Consider the following 20,163-nt stretch of genomic DNA (forward strand, 5'->3'; position numbering starts at 1 on the left):
TGTGTGTGGATTTATCTCTGGGCTTTCTATTTTGTTCCATTGATCTATATTTCTGTCTTTGTGCCAGTACCATACTGTCTTGATAACTGTGGCTTTGTAGTAGAGCCTGAAGTCAGGTAGGTTGATTCCTCCAGTTCCCTTCTTCTTTCTCAAGATCGCTTTGGCTATTCGAGGTTTTTTGTATTTCCATACAAATTGTGAAATTATTTGTTCTAGCTCTGTGAAGAATGCTGTTGGTAGCTTGATAGGGATTGCATTGAATCTATAGATTGCTTTGGGTAGTATGCTCATTTTCACTATATTGATTCTTCCAACCCATGAACATGGTATGTTTCTCCATCTGTTAGTGTCCTCTTTGATTTCTTTCACCAGTGTTTTATAGTTTTCTATATATAGGTCTTTAGTTTCTTTAGGTAGATATATTCCTAAGTATTTTATTCTTTCCATTGCAATGGTGAATGGAATTGTTTCCTTAATTTCTCTTTCTGTTTTCTCATTATTAGTGTATAGGAATGCAAGTGATTTCTGTGTGTTGATTTTATATCCTGCAACTTTACTATAGTCATTGATTAGTTCTAGTAATTTTCTGGTGGAGTCTTTAGGGTTTTCTATGTAGAGGATCATGTCATCTGCAAACAGTGAGAGCTTTACTTCTTCTTTTCCAATTTGGATTCCTTTTATTTCTTTTTCTGCTCTGATTGCTATGGCCAAAACTTCCAAAACTATGTTGAATAGTAATGGTGAAAGTGGGCACCCTTGTCTTGTTCCTGACTTTAGAGGAAATGCTTTCAATTTTTCACCATTGAGGATAATGTTTGCTGTGGGTTTGTCATATATAGCTTTGATTATGTTGAGGTATGTTCCTTCTATTCCTGCTTTCTGGAGAGTTTTGATCATAAATGGATGTTGAATTTTGTCAAAGGCTTTCTCTGCATCTATTGAGATAATCATATGGTTTTTATTTTTCAATTTGTTAAGGTGGTGTATTACATTGATTGATTTGCGGATATTGAAGAATCCTTGCATCCCTGGGATAAAGCCCACTTGGTCATGGTGTATGATCTTTTTAATGTGTTGTTGGATTCTGATTGCTAGAATTTTGTTAAGGATTTTTGCATCTATGTTCATCAGTGATATTGGCCTGTAGTTTTCTTTTTTTGTGGGATCTTTGTCAGGTTTTGGTATTAGGGTGATGGTGGCCTCATAGAATGAGTTTGGAAGTTTACCATCCTCTGCAATTTTCTGGAAGAGTTTGAGCAGGATAGGTGTTACCTCTTCTCTAAATTTTCGGTAGAATTCAGCTGTGAAGCCGTCTGGACCTGGGCTTTTGTTTGCTGGAAGATTTTTGATTACAGTTTCAATTTCCGTGCTTGTGATGGGTCTGTTAAGATTTTCTATTTCTTCCTGATCGAGTTTTGGAAAGTTGTACTTTTCTAAGAATTTGTCTATTTCTTCCACGTTGTCCATTTTATTGGCATATAATTGTTGATAGTACTCTCTTATGATCCTTTGTATTTCTGTGTTGTCTGTTGTGATCTCTCCATTTTCATTTCTAATTTTATTGATTTGATTTTTCTCCCTTTGTTTCTTGATGAGTCTGGCTAATGGTTTGTCAATTTTATTTATCCTTTCAAAAAACCAGCTTTTGCTTTTGTTGATTTTTGCTATGATCTCTTTTGTTTCTTTTGCATTTATTTCTGCTCTAAGTTTTAAGATTTCTTTCCTTCTACTAACCCTGGGGTTCTTCATTTCTTCCTTTTCTAGTTGCTTTAGGTGTAGAGTTAGGTTATTTATTTGACTTTTTTCTTGTTTCTTGAGGTGTGCCTGTATTGCTATGAACTTTCCCCTTAGGACTGCTTTTACCGTGTCCCACAGGTTTTGGGTTGTTGTGTTTTCATTTTCATTCGTTTCTATGCAAATTTTGATTTCTTTTTTGATTTCTTCTGTGATTTGTTGGTTATTCAGCAGCGTGTTGTTCAGCCTCCATATGTTGGAATTTTTAATAGTTTTTCTCTTGTAATTGAGATCTAATCTTACTGCATTGTGGTCAGAAAAGATTCAGCTTGATTAAAACAAAAAACAGACTTCTTTGGAATTATCAATGTAGAGTCACAGTTGCCACCCATTTGCACGTGTGAGAACCCTGAAGAATAGCCAGTTATTCTTGGCAGTTCAGTGTCCAGAATGCTGCTCCTTCCCCCAGGTGTTTCACACCAGGGCTATTGTCTGCCATCTCAGCACTCAAAATGAGAGACCTGTAGACCTTATAGGAACTTCGCTTTTTGTTCTGCTTTGGCTTTAAGCCAAGATGTTTACTTTTGCCCATCTGTGCAAATTATTGAATGGTACTTCAACTGCACATGGCATACTTTTTTTTATTACAATTTGGAAGTAATCAAGTTATCTTCAGTTAATTTAAAGTGGGCCAATTGTTGGCCAGACAAGGGTTAAATCTCTCTCTCTCTCTCTCTCTCTCTCTCACACACACACACACACGAAACATAATGTTTAGTGCATTTGAGCAAATTTTTATTGAATACCTACTTAGTCACAGGCACTGTGACTCTGAGGAGATAGAGATGGAAATGATGTAGGTCCTGTCCTCAAATGCCTTTCGTCTGGTTGAGGGTGGAGTAGGTAGGTCACAGGAAACCCATATGTAAACCCACTGGAAGAAAACGCCGGGGGATGGGGTGGGGGGATGGAGGGGGTTAGGCAGGGGAAGCCTGGAGTGGAACTTCCAATCCACTTGAGTGGCATCTCAGAGGATGAATAGGAGTGATGAGTGGGCGGGAACTGTGAGAGGGGGGAGTCTATGACTGGGGAAGAAGAGCAAGGCGAACAGCACAGAGAGGTGCACAGCATTATGCCTGGAGACAAATACAGATAAGGCAAGTGGGAGGCAGGATACGGAGGACGATGAGCATGGAGAGAAGACAGGCAAAGTTGGGTCCCAGGAGGCCTCTAAGCATGCTAGGAATTTGGACTGTACTCTGGACAGATGGCGGTTGGAAAAGGTTGGGCGTGGCTCTTTGTATCAATACTTGGTCCCATCCCTGGAGGATCCAGGAATTTTCGAGATAACCCCCATCAGGCCACCAAGCCTCAAGGAATGTCAGAAAGGCCCCACCTATGAAGGCAGTATTGACCTTAACAGCTGATGAATGCAATGCCTTCTGCTTCCAGACATCTCTCAGGTACAATGCTTGCTACTAAATTTTCTTTTTAAAATTTTATATTGGAGTATAGCTGATTTAGGAGATGGTGAAGGACAGGAAAACCTGGCATGCTTCAGTCCATGGAGTCACAGAGTCTGACAGGACTGAGTGACTGAACAACAATAGTTGATTTACAATGTTGTGTTAGTTTCAGGTGTATAGCAAAGTGATTTAGTCACACATATATCTATTCTTTTTCAGTTTCTTTTTTCATATAGGTTAAGTAAGTAAGTGTTAGTTGCTCAGTCATGTCCGATTCTTTGCAATCCCATGGCCTGTAGCCTGCCAGGCTCATCTGTCCCTGAAATTCTCCAGGCAAGAATACTGGAGTTGGTTGTCATTTCCTAGGTTATCATAAAGTATTGAGTATAGTTCCCTGTGCTATACAGTAGGTCCTTGTTGATTATCTATTTTATATTAATATATAGTAGTGTATATACATTAATCCTAACCTAATTTATTCCTCCCCTCCACTACTAAATTTTCTTTTCCAAATTTCAACTCCACGTTTTAAAAAGTATTGGGCTGGATTATTTTAACAAAGTGCTTTCCAACTTTTAAATTTTTCATGTTAAAAATAGTGACAGCCTTCACTAAGATAAAAAGATTAAGCTGTTCTCATCTGAGTATAGGGAGCTCCAACTCATACACCCCTTCTTCAAGTAGAAGGGCTGAAGGAAACGTTGTATCTTGGATGCAAACCATTTGAGGCAGTACCTTGACCCTCTGGTTGGGAAACTTTGCTTTGACTTGTATTCCAAAATCTTAATCATCGACTCTGCTGCTGCTAAGTCGCTTCAGTCGTGTCCGACTCTGCACGATCCCATGGACGGCAGCCCACCAGGCTCCCCCGTCTCTGGGATTCTCCAGGCAAGAACACTGGAGTGGGTTGCCATTTTCTTCTCCAATGCATGAAAGTGAAAAGTGAAAGTGAAGTCGCTCAGTCGTGTTGGACTCTTAGTGACCCCATGGACTGCAGCCTACCAGGCTCTTCCATCCATGGGATTTTCCAAGCAAGAGTACTGGAGTGGGGTGCCATTGCCTTCTCCCATTCATCAACTTTAATGTTTAGTAAACAAGGATGCTTTTTGTGAGACTGTTATTTATCAAGTACCTTCCATGTGCAGCCACTGGACTGGGTATCAGGGATACAGTGGCGAGCCAGATAAACTGGATTTCTGCCTGGAAGGAGCTTAAAAGCCAGTGATGGTGGTTATTGGGGAGGGAGGTGGACTCCGAGAAGAAAATAGGAATTACTATAAAGCATGCCAGACGTGATGGCAGGAATACTATATTTAGTAGCGTGTAAGAGCAGGATCCTAGACGGGGCGTCAGAAAAGGCTTCCCTGCAGGAAGTGACATTTCAGCTAAGAGCTGGAGGATATGTAGGAGTGAGCCAAATAAACAGAAGGAAGAAGAGTGTTCCAGGCAGAGGGACAGCATGAGTAAGAGTCCTAAGGCAAGTGGGAAATGTACCACTTGTAAGAATTCAAAGAAACTCTCTGTGACTGGAGAGAAGCATGGGGGAGGGGTACACTTAGAGATGGGGAAAGGGAGCAGAAAGCAGACCAGGGCTGGTTAGGGAGGGCTTTGGCAGTCAAATGAATCAGCCCTTGGCTGCTGCTATGACCAAGCAGTACTCAAAATCATCTCCTTATTTTACATTTGAAGCCAGGGATGCTCAGAAAGTTTAAGTGGCTTTTCTAAAATCAAATGACCATGTATTGACAAGGCCAGTGTGTCTTCCTTGGAGTTCCTGCACCTGAGGGGGATGGGAGCCAGACATCCCAGTTCCTGCCAGTTTGGGGTCAAAAGCCATGGTCGGGGTGAGGGGAGATTTTCCTTCTCTGGCACTTCCAGTGTATTACATGAGTGGGTAAAGTGGGTTTCAGGTCCAAAGAACACCCTCAGACAAAGGATGCAGGCATTTGGAAACTGGTCAGAGTGTGTCAGAATTTCAAGTGGGAGGATGTGACCCAACACGGTAATATCTGATGCACAGTTCCAGGGTCCCCGACATCTGTGGCCCAATTCTGAGTCCTCACACCATGCCTCATGAACTGGATTTCACTTGAGTTGATGACTGGAAAGTGAAAGATGTGTAGCTGGCAGTGTGTAGCGCCAATAAAGTCATAGAACACTCTTGAAGCCTCTGCTGAGTCCTCAGCAACTCTCAGATTCTAGGCCTATGTCTCCTTAATCACAGCACTTACGTCCCATAATTCTCTGCCTTCTGGAGTCTTGGTACTGAAGGAAAATATGCCCTTTTGAGTGGATACTAACTGAAAAGTGTCAAGTTTATCCAGGGAAATAAATAAAACTCCACAAAGTAAGAATTTAGTGAAGCTTGAGGTATTGAACAAGGTGGAGCCCTTGGCTTTAACAGCTGGACTTGCTGAGGTAAAATTATTCAGCTTGAAACTTTAGGGGTGATCTGACTCAGGATTTTTCCAGAAATGAGTAAGTCAGAAGTCTGGGGAAACTGATATTTAATTTTTTCATGTGGGGGCTAAAACATTCCTGGTCATTTATACTAGTAACAGTTTTTCTTAGAGGCTGTGAGACCAAAGGCAGGACAGATTCTGATCCTTCTTTTCCTTCCTGGCTCTGCCCTCATCCAACATTTACGGTGGGGCACTTGGATTTATATGGTTCAAATAAATTTATGTGGTTCAAACGCTGAAGGCTTTCATAATCCTGAAGGAGACAGACACACAGATGAGGGCACGCTAACCAACAACCTATGTTATGGGCCTTAGGACAACCCATCAGCCTCTCTGGATCTCAGTTTCATTTGGAAGGGTTTTCATGGATGATATCAGTGGCTCTCAACCTTGGCTTTCCTTCAGAAGCACTTTGAGGAGCTTTGAAAGGACACCCATGCCCTGGCTGACCCCAGTCCCAGAAATTCTTTCTAACTTGCTCAGAGGAGGCCCCCAGGAATGGTATTTTCACAAAAGCTCTCAAGGTGATTCTAGTGTGTCTTGAGGTTGGAAACCGCCAGATGACAACTTTCAAGTTTGGGGTAACTGAAGAACTGCTGCTGCTTCTGAACAGTTTTCTTTCTGTGTAACTCAGCACAAGCCAGTCAGTATAACTGGAAATCACGTTCCATGGTAAAACATAACGTGAGGGAACTGGTGCTCTGGGTTAGGTGACCACATGTTGGCCAGGACTTGGCCTCTGAGTGGATAGCTTACCTCACTGGGGCACATAACATCCTCATTCCAGAAATAACACGTGCCCACATTTTTTTTTCCCCTCAGAAGACACATTCATAATGCCAACAACTAATTATCATACCAAGAAAACAAAAACTGTGAGGGAGAGCAGAGGCGGGTTGGCAGCACCACTGAGTTGTATAAACTATGACTCACTCTTGTTCTAGGTTGAAGCATCTTTGTAGCATCTTTCTGAGAAGGACTTGGTGGTTGCTTTGCAAAGAAGAAAAGGCATCGTACTTCACTGTGTATCTGAAAGGAAAGGGAGCTCGTCTCCAATCTCCTGCATCCTCTGGTTTACTTCAGATCACACAGCCCAGTGAACTTTCCATAGTGGGAATAGAGAACCGTGGGCTTCCACGTCATTGTTCTGGCTTGCTCACTACACTAGCGCTTCTACTACGTATAAGGCAATTAAAGGATGAGCTTAGAAGCTGGCATCTTTCCTTTAAAGTCAAAGCCAGAAGCTTAGTTTTTGCTTGCTCTTTTGGTAGTGAGAGTTTCCTATGAAAACAAATTTCTTATTGGCGATGATGTAAGAGCTGGTGGAGCAATCTCAGCTCATGGTTAGCTTGGAGCCTGTTCCATGCCTTTCTGAGATCTTGTCTATGATATATGGCTGACAAAACCGCTCCCTAAGAGTGCCATCCAACATATTGCTTTCAACATGGATGAATCTGAGTTTCTCTAAAGGGATTGATTCTTCCAGAGCATGTTGAGTGGATGAGCTGGTGGCAGGTGGTGAAGCCAGCATTGCTCCATCTAATGGAATGTCTACAAAAAAGCAGCAGGAACTTCATTCATTCATTCACTTGCTAGGTACATTTCCTATTTCATCTTTTATAGCAAGTCTCGTTTGAAAGAACTTTAAAATGTGTACTGATGACTGGGCTCACAGGGTTGAATTAGTCAGTTAATTACAAAAGGACCCTCAACTGAAAAGACAGAGACACATACCAACCCAGTGAAGATCTGTGTGGGTTAAAACTTGGAGTGACATAACTCCCCCAAACCAACTTCATAATGTACAGTGTGGGCATGTAACAAAGGCATTGCAAGATGGGATTTGAGCATTTCCAATTAGATGAGAACAGCTAGAACATTCTTAAAAGATTAACACTGGGGAAAAACATTTCTAACCAGACTGTATATATGGACTGTAGCCCGCCAGACTCCTTCGTCTGTGGGATTTTCTGGGCAAGAATAGTGGAGTGGGTTGCCATTTCCTGATCCAGGTGATCTTTTTGACCAAGGGATCAAACCTGCATCTCTTGTGTCTCCTGCACTGGCAGGTGGATTCTTTATCACTAAGCCACCTGGGAAACCAGAGACATTCATACTAATGCAAGTCTGACCATGTCTCCTCCAAAGACCTCTTCTTGGCATCCCATTGGCTGTTTGTTCAAGGCTGGGCCTGAGAGTGTTTGTGTTGCAGGTGGCTCTGACCTGCTGAAGACCTCCTTCAGGGTCTGCTCCTGTCGTCCCAGGGATCTGCTTGTTCCCTATCACCTCGCACATTTAATCATCAATAATGCTATTTTAACTTTTATAGGATGAGACACTATCTCATGTTTTCTTCTGTACGTACTGTGTTCTTTGCTTCCACGAAAGCCCTGCCCCCTTTCTTCCTCCACTTTCCTTTCTCCTAATGATTGTCTGGTCACTTCCTATTTCTCCTTCAGAACCAGCTCAAATGTCAGTTTTTGCAGGACTCTCTCTTTAAGACTCCTGACACTTCCAGGATGAAAATATCTCTCCTTTTTCTATTTCTGCATCCTTTTCACACTTTATATTGCATCAGATTGTTTAATTTGTTTATATAGCCTCTTCCATTCATAAGCTTCATTAGAGCAGTGTCCAGTTGACTTGTCTCTATTTCCTCAGTAAGTAGACAAGGTCTCTGATACATCATGCTGCTGCTGCTAAGTCGCTTCAGTCATGTCTGACTCTGTGTGACCCCATAGATGGCAGCCCACCAGGCTCCTCTGTTCACAGGATTCTCTAGGGAAGAATACTGGAGTGGGTTGCCATTTCCTTCTCCCTGATACGTCATAAACAATCATTATCTGTTGCACAAATGAATTCTAGATTTTAGGTTTAGCAATTAATCAATATTCAACACATGTAAATTTATTCAATTAAAATACATTATTCAATAAATTTCAAAAAACCTGAACTCTCAGCTGATCTGTAATATAAACTTCATACATAGTGGTAATCTTTCTAGATCCATAGCTTTGAAATTCAAAGAAGGACTGCACACAATCATTTTATTAATAGCTCCTGGATGGGTCTATAATTATTTATGATTATATCTTTCAATATAATTGTTGAATGGCATCACTGATTCAGTAGACATGAACTTGGGCAAACTCTGGGAGATGGTGAGAGATAGGGAAGCCTGGAGTTCTACAGTCTTTGGGGTCACAAAGAGTTGGATACAACTTGGTGATTGAACAACAACAACAACAAATATCTTTCAGATTTCCTTGATTTTCCTATTGTAAACTTCTCAGAAAGATCAGTCAAGCAAAGGAAGCAAACAACTGAAGTTCGATTTAAACTTTTTTGGCCTCTTGAGGCTTTTGTTTGTACAGCACAGGCAGATTTAGTAGGGTACAAATTTTCTACAATTTTTATATCAATAACCTCAGATATGCAGATGACACCACCGTTATGGCAGAAAGTGAAGAAGAACTAAAGAGCCTCTTCATGAAAGTGGAAGAGGAGAGTGAAAAAGTTGGCTTAAAGCTCAACATTCATAAAACTAAGATCATGGCATCTGGTCCCATCACTTCATGGGAAATAGATGGGTAAACAGTGGAAACAGTGTCAGACTTTATTTTTCTGGGCTCCAAAATCACTGCAGATGGTGATTGCAGCCATGAAATTAAGACGCTTACTCCTTGGAAGGAAGGTTATGACCAACCTAGACAGCATATTTAAAAGCAGAGACATTACTTTGTCAACAAAGATCCATCTGGTCAAGGCTGTAATTTTTCCAGTGGTCATGTATGGATGTGAGAGTTGGACTATAAAGAAAGCTGAGTGCCAAAGAATTGATGCTTTTGAACTGTGGTGTTGGAGAAGACTCTTGAGAGTCCCTTGGACTGCACAGAGATCCAACCAGTCCATCTTAAAGGAGATCAGTCCTGGGTGTTCATTGGAAGGACTGATCTTGAAGCTGAAACTCCAATATTTTGGTCACCTGATGCGGAGAGCTGACTCATTGTAAAAGACCCTGATGCTGGGAAAGGTTGAGGGCAGGAAGAGAAGGGGACGAGAGAGGATAAGATGGTTGGATGGCATCACCGACTCAAGGGACATGGGTTTGGGTGGACTCTGGGAGTTGGTGATGGACAGGGAGGCCTGGCATGCTGCAGTTCATGGGGTTGCAAAGAGTCGGACACGACAGAGAGACTGAACTGAACTGAAGTTTTCTGTAGACAATGGGAAGACAACACAGTCAGTTGTAAAACAAAAACAAAAAAATCCTAGGCCAGACAATGTTGTGGAGAGTGCCTGCCATCATACTTTCCACCAACCTAAGTCTTTGGGTACCTACTAATTCTCTGATTCATGTTTTCATTTGATGTGAAGTGTTACAGTTATCCTCTCTCCTTCTTGATCTCACACAAATAACTCTTTCCTCGGAAACAGAGAGGTAGATTACTTGTCAGTACCCCCTCAGCACCTTCTCTGAATTGGGAGTGATTCATTCCGTGTGGTATCAAGCCTCTTTGTTTGACTAATGTCTCATTCAAGTTGTGCAAGTGACTAATAGAAGGGAAAATTTTCTGGAGAAAGTGACTTTGTTGCTGTACTAAATTTCTTGAGTCTGAAGAATCTCAGATCAACTCTTGAATTGTGCTTTTCATTTTGATCAGATACTGTTAATTCAAAAATGGTTTAAAAGTGTCCTAAAAGTTTAGATTTGCTTTTCTGAAAATTTTAAACCAGAGGACTTCTGCCTTTAAACAAATTCTGCAGATCAAGAGATTTTATTTAAATTAAGCAGTAGTCTCTAAATGTGTGACCAGCCTTTAAACAAATTCTGCAGACCAAGAGATTTTATTTAAGTTAAGCAGTGGTCTCTAAATGTGTGACTATTTTATGAGCATTATATGGAGTAAATGGAGTTTGCAGTACTTAGTACATGGCTCCTAGATTAAGACATCTTGAAAATAGTGGTCCTTTTTACTGTTACTAGTATTTTCTTAACTTCTCCTGGACCCCATTATTTAGTGCTGCCCTAAGGCTCTGCTTTTCATTAATAACACCCTCATTTCCTCATTTGGAAAGCCATTTCTTAGTGTGAACCTGGTATTTACTTCTCTTAAAAATACTGACAGAATAAATATATTTTCCTTCTGTCTATAACGACCTTACAGGAGCCCTCTGAAAAAAAGGAGAGGGGATAAATTCTAAGCCATCACTGTTAAGAGTACACACCTGTGTACACACATTTAAATTCATGAGTTTATACTGATACCTCTCTTTCTGATCCTACACTATAGGTGAAATACAGGATGTATTCTACCTAACCGTCCCCTTTCCTGATTTGTGACTCATTTTTCCAACAGTTGAGAGATTGTTCTTTCACTATCCATGATAGATTTTCTTTTTGTTCAATCCTAATATGTGCTGGAGTGGGGTGCCATTGCCTTCTCCGAATATATATACACATAGAGGTTTTCCTGGTGGTTCAGTGGTAAAGAATCAGCCTGCCAATGCAGAAGACTCAAATTCAGTCCCTAGGTCAGGAGGATCCCCTGGAGAGTGAAATGGCAACCCACTCCAGTATTCTTGCCTGGGAAATCCATGGAAAGAGGAGCCTGGTGGGCCACAGTCAATGGAGTCTCAAAAGAGTCAGACACAACTTGGCGACTAAACAACAGCAACAGTCCAGTTCAGTTCAATCACTCAGCCATGTCCAACTCTTTGCGATCCCATGGACTGCAGGCTTCCCTGTTTGAAGCTTACTCAAACTCATGTCCATTGAGTTGGTGATGCCATCCAACCGTCTCATCCCCTTCTCCCTCTGCCTTCAATCTTCCCCAACATCAGAGTCTTTTCCAGTGACTCAGTTCTTCATATCAGGTGGCCGTAGTATTGGAGCTTCAGCTTCAGCATCAGTCCTTCCAATGAATATTCAGGACTGATTTCCTTTAGGATTGACTGGTTTGATCTCCTTGCAGTCCAAGGGACTCTCAAGAGTCTTCTCCAACACCACAGTTCAAAAGCATCAATTCTTTGGTGCTCAGCTTTCTTTATAGTCCAACTCTCACATCCATACATGACTATTAGAAAAACCAGAGCTTTGACTAGATGGGCCTTTGTTGGCAAAGTAATGTCTCTGCTTTTTAATATGCTGTCCAGGTTGGTCATAGCTTTTCTTCCAAGGAGCGAGCATCTTTTAATTTCATGGCTGCAGTCATCATCTGCAGTGATTTTGGAGCCCAAGAAAATAAAGTCTGACACTGTTTTCATTGTTTCCCCATCTAAATGATGCCATGAAGTGATGGGACCAGATGACATGATCTTAGTTTTTGTCTTTTTTAAATTTTATTTTATTTTTAAACTTTACATAATTGTATTAGTTTTGCCAAATATCAAAATGAATCCACCACAGATCTTAGTTTTTTGAATGTTGAATTTTAAGCCAACTTTTTCAGTCTCCTCTTTCACTTTCATCAAGAGGCTTTTTAGTTCCTCTTCTTTTTCTGCCATAAGGGTGGTGTCATCTGCATATCTGAGGTTATTAATATTTCTCCTGGCAATCTTGATTCCAGCTTGTGCTTCATCTAGCCCAGCATTTTTCATGATGTACTCTGCATATAAGTTAAATAAACAGGGTAACAATATACAGCCTTGATGTACTCCTTTCCCAATTTAGAACCAGTCCGTTGTTCCATTTCCGGTTCTAACTGTTGCTTCTTGACCTGCATACAGATTTCCCAGGAGGCAAATAAGGTTATCTGGTATTCCCATACAAGATAGTTTCAGAATTGCTAGCCCACACCCATGAGAGATGTAGTGTACTTGAGTGTATTTGAATACAGTTCTTATTATCTGTTTAGCTTGTTAGTATATATACAAAATACTATTTCTCAGAGTTACTCAGGTTAATTCTTTTCTCCCCTATCCCCTTCAGTGTGGTTTCATTATTTGTTTGTACTACACTTCATTTGTTATTGTTTGGATTCTATTTTGCCCCTCCTGCAGCATCATCAGAGTTACAGTGTTAGCAATAGGAGGACTGGGATTTAATCGGTTGAATAGCAGAATTGCTTTGCAACCTCTTCTCTTTACCATTTGCCTCGCCCCTATTTCCTGGTCTCATTTTCATGAGAGTGTTTAATTCAAAGAAAAACTGGTTTTTAAGTCTGCTCCCTAATCCTTTTAATTTGGGAGGAGATTGAAATGAATAGTTAAAGGCTTTTAGGTAGGTAGCAGGTGGGTGGAGGAACAGTGGCCTGGAGCAAGGATAATTTGTAAAATAGAGATTTCAGTGGAATTGAGGGTCATCCATAGGCATGCTGATTTAGCAACAATACAGTGAAGAAGGGTCGCATCCTTAACCTCTGACCTGGGTTGTTTGGTGGGGCTTGATCAGTGCCAGGAAACCCATCCAACTGTAATGTGTTTAGAATTAGCAGGCCTTTGCCCAAGTGAGCTTCTGGGGTTTGCAAGGTCTCATTCCCTGTAAAGTTTAGCTAAGTATTCTGTTTCTGCTCATTCCTTTATGTGTTCATTCATTTGATTAGCTATCGACAGACACAGACCGGACCGCTTATTCTGGGTGCAGGACTTTGCAGAAGATGTACAATAGCTGGGTCTCTTCTAGTCATCCAGCATCCTTCCACCCAGTCCCACCGTCTGTTTTGTGACCATTCTCAACAGTCATAAACTATTTGGGAGCAAAGCAATTAAAAGTCGTGGAATTACTGGGACTTCCTTGGTGGTGTTCCCTCAGTGCAGGGGCCCCAGGTTCCATCCCCAGTCAGGGAACTAGATCCATCACGCCACAACTAAGACCTGGTGCAGCCAAGTAAATAATTTCTTTTTTTTAAGTCATGGAATTATGCTCAGAATCAACTATCCAAAGAAAACAAAACCTCAGGCTTTCTGGAAAGCGAGTTATTTCGAAAGTCTCATTTCATACCCTCTCCTACCATCTAGACTTTAGGGAAAGGGGTTAGCTACTTATAGGCCTTGCCTGAGTGCTCTTTCCTGAAGCAGTTCAAACAGCCCTGCCTGGACATGAATTTGAATCGGCGTAAACAGCGTTCTGCAATAATGGGGGAAAACAGTCTTGTGGTAGTGCTGGGAAACCACCAGCTGAAGGTGATTCATCAGGCGGGTCAAAACAAGGCCAATGCAAATTCTAAAATGTTTGTTTCTCTTGAATGCTATTCCCAGCATAGTAAACAGGACTACAAACCATGATTGAAAATAGCAATAACAATTTCAAAAGCACCTACGGTGGAAGTAGAATAGAGATTATCATAAACACCCAAGTTTAAGGTTTTAAGGTACAGTTGAAGAAGATGATTCAGTTTCAAACTTTGTAACCCAGATATTGTTAACATCAGTTTGTTAGTGTCATGTTTCACTGAAAGATGTATATGTTGAATAAAAAAAAAAAAAGCACAATGTGGGAATTCCTTGGTGGTCCAGTGACTGGGACTCTGAGCTCCCAATGCAGGGTGCCTGAGTTAGATCCCTGGTCAGAGAATTAGATCCCTCATGCCACAGCTGAAGATGCTATATGTCACAAAGAAGATTGATGATCCTGTGCACCACACCTAAGACCTTGTACAGACAAATAAATAAATACTTAAAAGAAAAAAAAAAGCACAATATGAGAGCTGAGTTAAGTTTTATTTGGGGCAAAATGAGGACTATAGCCTGGGAGACAGCATTCCAGATAGCTCTGAGAAATTGCTCCAAAGAGGTAGGGGGAAGGTCAGTATACCTGTGATTTTGGTGAAGGGGGAGTTCATGCAGTCAAGCGCATATTTTTTGCAGAAGATTTCTACTAGTCACCAGGAACAGAGGTCACCATGGAGGATTTTAGTGCTTTTTTCTAGATATGAGGAAATGCAAGAATTGGGTGCATAAGTCTTCTCCTGAGAGTATCTAACTATCTGAAACACTTATTCTGTCAGATTTTCTCGGAGGACTGAGTGCTTCATTCCTGATCTCCACCCTGAACTGCTTTCAAGAGCAGTTGAGAGTCAGCAGCCACAGTTGTTCATAATTTAATCCTTACAGAGGTAGATGACAAGTGCCAATGGTGAATGCCAATTTGTAGGTGATGTAAAATATCATCCACGTTGAATGTGCTTTATGTGTTTTTTTAAATTGGCTTATAGTCTTTGTGGAAGGATCAGGCACTCTGCCTGGATAATCTCATTTTTTCTCTCTCCTTTTCTTTATTTCTTCCTTATAATACACCAGGGAAAGGAACTCCATTTTGTTTTACCTCAGGGCCTGATTGCAGTGAACATGTGTAGTTGGGCAAGGACTGAAGGGTGAATCAAATAATCTTTTTTTCTCAAGGAATAAAACCTCATCTTTTGTGGTTTTGTTGGCAATCCTATTTAAAAATTTTTTTCCCACTGTTTGACGGTCAAGTTAGTATTTGGAGCAATATTCCCAATAGAAATGTTATTTGTTATTTCTTGGGGGTTCACACTTTTAAAAAATTGTGATTATTGTCTCTTATTTCAGAATTTGATTGTGGGAGAATCTATACCTACCCAGTGGCCTCCAAAGTGTTTCTTAGAAGGTGTTTCTAATTGTTTGGACCTTATCTGAGCATCATCTGAATTATGCAAGTGTCCCATATTATGCATTCAGTTTGGCTTTTCATTGAGAAATAGTATGCATAAAGTTATTGGCATTTCCTGCCCCTGTTAGGCCAAAACTATCTTAAAAACAGCTTTTCTGCCTGGACTCAGGTACTTTTGCTTCACGCCCAGACCAGAATCAGGAAATGAAGAGGCATGTGTGAAAAGGAAAATTACTGGGGTGGAGGTTTGGGGTGGGGAAAGGGGAATTTCTCAATATTTTTATGGCTCAAAATGCTCAACATGGATATGTCATTAGGAAAAAGGAAAAAAAAAAAAAAAGACTTACTCTTAGTGGAAATTGCCACTGGTCAGATTCTCCACTGTAACTTCTGAGCTGGGTAGATCTGACAGGCTGCAGGATTAGTCTAGCTAGTTAAAACATTCAGTTTCTTTGCAAGTGTTTTGAGGGCTTATACTACTTGGCAAAGGTCTTTAAGAAAAAGAATACAGATTAGAAATACAAAATTCAGCATGAAAATGAATATCTGTCTATAATGAGAAAAGAAATACTAAGGATTACCAAATTTTAAAAGGGTGGCAAATGTAATATATATTACAAAGTCTATAAAACAACACAATATTTATATTAGCCTGACACACTTCTATAATATTCTTTTTTTCATGTTTTTTTGGCTGCATGCTCATCAATCACTTATTCATGTTCAAGGCCATCAAACATGAGGTGAAGTTCGATGGAGGGGAAATTGGAGTGGCAAGAAATAGTGATTTTTATAATTTCGACTAAAATGTCTCACTCTTACAGATTTTATAGAAACGTATGGCAGTATGAATACATTAGGAGGCCTTTTTCCCTTCCAGCATCTTAGAGGGAGCCCATGTAAGAGATGAGCCCTGATGTTTAACTTTCATTAGCTTTATGGTGAATCACCTATGATCTGATGTGAATGTGGGCAAATGCCTTAACTCTCTGACCTCAGTATCTGTATCTGTCTATTTCACTGAATTCTTGTGAGGACCAAATAAGATAAATGAACTCATTTGGTTTTTAGGGTACTCAGTAACAAGCCTCAGTTGACTTTCAAATCAAAGAGTGTTTTGAAGAGTTCAACAGATGGAATAGTAATTCTGTTATGGGGGTATACTTTAACTTTTGTCAAAAAAAAAATTACCCATTCTCAGCAATCCAGAGCACCAGAAAATAAAAAGTTTGGTGGAGCCAGTTAGGAGAGGACTTAAAAGCTTTTGGAACTTGTTTCCAGTCTTGCGAAGTAGCATGTATCTTGGCGAGCATTGGGCCTTTAGGTATATCTCGGGTGGAGGCTTTTATTGATGCAGGAAACTTCCAGAATCTGAGGGGATTCCCAAAGAAGAAAGAGAATTTCATTCTAGCAGAACTGAGGGCATTCAGAATGAGGCCTTTATTGTTGGCAGATACGATAATGGTGAAGGTTGAAGGGAGACAGATACCATCTTAAAAGTTACCTGGAGAGCCAGTCCTTCTGCAGAAAGATAACAAGCAAAAGACACATTTAAGGAATACAGCTTGACCACAAATTAGATTTCTTTTACCGAAGCCAAATTTGAACTGACTAGTGAACACATGCACACAGAATTTTATTTTCCTATGTGGTTCAGCACAATGAGGTTGACCCACCCTCTTTCCCTTCCTTGTTTCTGAACACTTCTGCTTGGTGCTTTATAGATCACGTCTTTCATCATCAAAACATCTTGTACACCTTGTACCTCTGACCTCTTTTCAAGATATGCACTTCATCTTCTAGATCCAACTAGAACTTTGCTTTCCCTTGGAGACCTTGATTCTTGTGCATCCCTTCCATGTAGGGGTGGTTTCTTCCATACCTTGTGTATCGCTGGGCCCGAGGATAGAGTAGCTGCTTCTCAATTCTTGCAGCCCATTCCAAATCATTTCGCTTTCTTAATTTTCTTTGAGATTCCAGAATTTTGTCCCACATGCCCCCCTTCAACCACTCTTTTTTGTCTACCTGACTGCAACATAGGATCAGCCAGTGTTGTTTCTTCCCCTCAGTAACTAGAGGAGTGTCAGGCATCTAACAGACCTTCAATCAACATTGGAAAGAAAAAACATATAAAGAAAAAAAGAGAGAGAAACATATGTTGAGGAGGTACCTGTTTCCTCCTGCCTCCATTCAGATCTGCAGCCTTCTTGGGTCAGATGTGTTAATTTCCCCAACGCAGATCATATCTGGTCCCATTTCCATGGCTTTGTTTCTGTTTTCTGCACAATCTAATACCTCAGACTCTGATCTTCTGCCTGTCTTTGTAATTTTCTCTTTTAAACCATCTAACATCCAATACCCTTGAAAGAGCTTGTACTGGATATTTAAGTCAAGCCAATGTCTTTCTTTTGGCTCATGTTATACTTGAAGCTAAATATTCTTACACAGTACTTGCCATAGATTTTGGCAATAATTGTACTTCAAGTGTGACAGGAGCCTTTGTTTTCTTTATTCAATTAATGTAAATCCACCTTTAGGGCGGAGATCTTTGTTTATTCTTCCTTTAGATTCCTCACCATGCTTATCCTTGTGCTGGATAAATGGCTTAATAAATATATGTTATGTAAATATATATTAATCTATTGATAATAATCAGATAGCAATCAAGAAAATGTTCAACTTATTTGTAAAGAGCAAATGTGTATATATATATATATATATATATGTATATATATGTAGACACACAAATGGAACATACTTTTATATTTGCTGAAGAAAGACACAAGTAAAGGTAAATAATTACTGGAATTATCTTCACTGTTGTAGAAGAGTTAACAGATGCTCAGTGAATTCTGACCCAGTTTATGTCCAGCTGGGGAGGAAGGACTCCCTATAAGTATGTGATACAGTCTCGGTTCTGAGGACCAGAGGCTCTGACCGTCCCTCGGACATGTCCCCATTGTGATGATGGTCAGCACAGCATCAGTACCTGAAGTGACCTGCTTCCCAGGTTACTGGGCCACAGTAAATAATCTGGCCATTTTAGGACAGCCCATGGAGTCAGAGCCACTTCCTATTTCACAAGCTGGGTGCCTTTAGCGAACTTCCAGTATTCAAGGGCTAGGGCATACAGGAATTACGTGAAGGAGGCTGAACAACAATTAGTTTTGGTGGAAGGAATGAAGGATGAACCCAAAGTATCTGGGCCATCCTTGAGGGAGTGTTTCCTCTGAAATGGTTGGCAGTAATTCAAACCCAAGAGGCCTTCCAATTCTGAAGAATTGGCCATTGCAGTTCTGGGAGAATTGGAATTGTTCCCTTTTACTTGATTTCCAGACTTAAGAAATTAAATTCTACTGTTCTCTGAAAATTTGGGTGAAAAATTATCTGTTAAAAAATACTACCTTCTTATTTCCTCCCCCCACATCACTTGTGAGATCTTAGTTCCTTGACCAGGGATCAAACTCATGCTCATGGCAGTGTGAAAGCACCAAGTCTTAACCACTGGACCACCAGGCACTTCCTACCCTCTTACTTCCTACATGCTCCTACACATAACTGTAGGAAGGACGGAACACTGACATTGCTGAGTTGACAAGAAAGAATGCATAATTTCTCACCCAGATCTACTCACCTATTATATATTTGTATTTTGTGGAACATGCTCTTTTATCCTGAAAGACATTGCACATTCACAATAAGATGGAAATAAGTCATAATCAAATGCCAAAGTGGTAACAAAACAATGATCAGATATGGACTGTAAAACTCACTTTAAAATCTATTTTTAAACATTTTACCTTTTAAAGGAGATCTTTGGAATGTTGCTGTATTGATTCAAAGGAAATTTGTATAATCGGATTTTCTCCAATCAATTCTTTTCCTCACCACTGCTTCTAGCCTTGTATATGATATCCTCAAAGGCAATGGTCTTCAAGTTCCTGCTATAGTAACAAAGTATTACAAATTGGGTGACTCAAAATTTATCTTCTTACAGTTCTGGAGGTTAGAAGTTCAAAATCAAGGTGTTGGCATGCTGGTTCCTTCTGAAAGCTGTGAGAACGATCTGTTCCAGGTCTCTTGCCTAGCTTCAGACAGTCTGCTGATTGTTGTTCAGTCACTCAGTCGTGTCTACCTCTTTGTGACCCCACGGTCTGCAGCACACCAGGCTTCTCTGTCCTTCACCATTTCCCGGGGTTTGCTTAAACTCATGTTCATTGAGTCAGTGATGCCATCCAATCATCTCATCCTCTGTCATCCCCTCTCCTCCTGCCCTCAATCTTTTCCAGCATCAAGGTCTTTTCCAGTGAGTCAGCTCTTTGAATCAGGTGGCCAAAGTATTGGAGCTTCAGCTTCAACATCTGTCCTTTTGATGAATAGTCAGAGTTGATGCATCACCTGATTTCTGCCTTCATCTTCAACGGCATTCTCCCTGTCTTTATGTCTAAATTCCCTCCCCCACCTTTTTTTTTTTTTTTTTTTCCTTAATAAAGATGCCATATTGGAGTTGGGCTTCCTTTAATGACCTCACTTAACTGTTTAAATCTAAAAAGATCTTATTTTCCAATAAGGTACATTCTGAGATGCTGGAAGTTAGGACTTTAACACAACTTTTTGTTTGTGGTTGGGGAGGGGTGGGGGTGCATAGTTTAACCCTTAACAATCCTTATTTATACCCAGTCAATAATCACTATGAAGGGCCAGCGATGCTTTCACAGCTCTTGTTCATGGTGTGTGTCTTCCTTGTCATATGTCTAGGTATTTCAATGAGATTGGTGATGCTGGTTTTCTAAAGAGAGAAAGGTTGAGGTGTCTATAAATGTGGCCTCCATTTCAAAGGGTTGCTGCAGGGGAGAGTATTGCTGAAACAGAAGTTCAAGTGCATTTGGGATTACCAGGCCACTGCCTGTGAGAGTAAATGCTCCCT

Source organism: Bubalus kerabau, chromosome 9 (genome assembly GCF_029407905.1).
Source record: "Bubalus kerabau isolate K-KA32 ecotype Philippines breed swamp buffalo chromosome 9, PCC_UOA_SB_1v2, whole genome shotgun sequence".
Taxonomy (NCBI): Eukaryota; Metazoa; Chordata; class Mammalia; order Artiodactyla; family Bovidae; genus Bubalus; species Bubalus kerabau.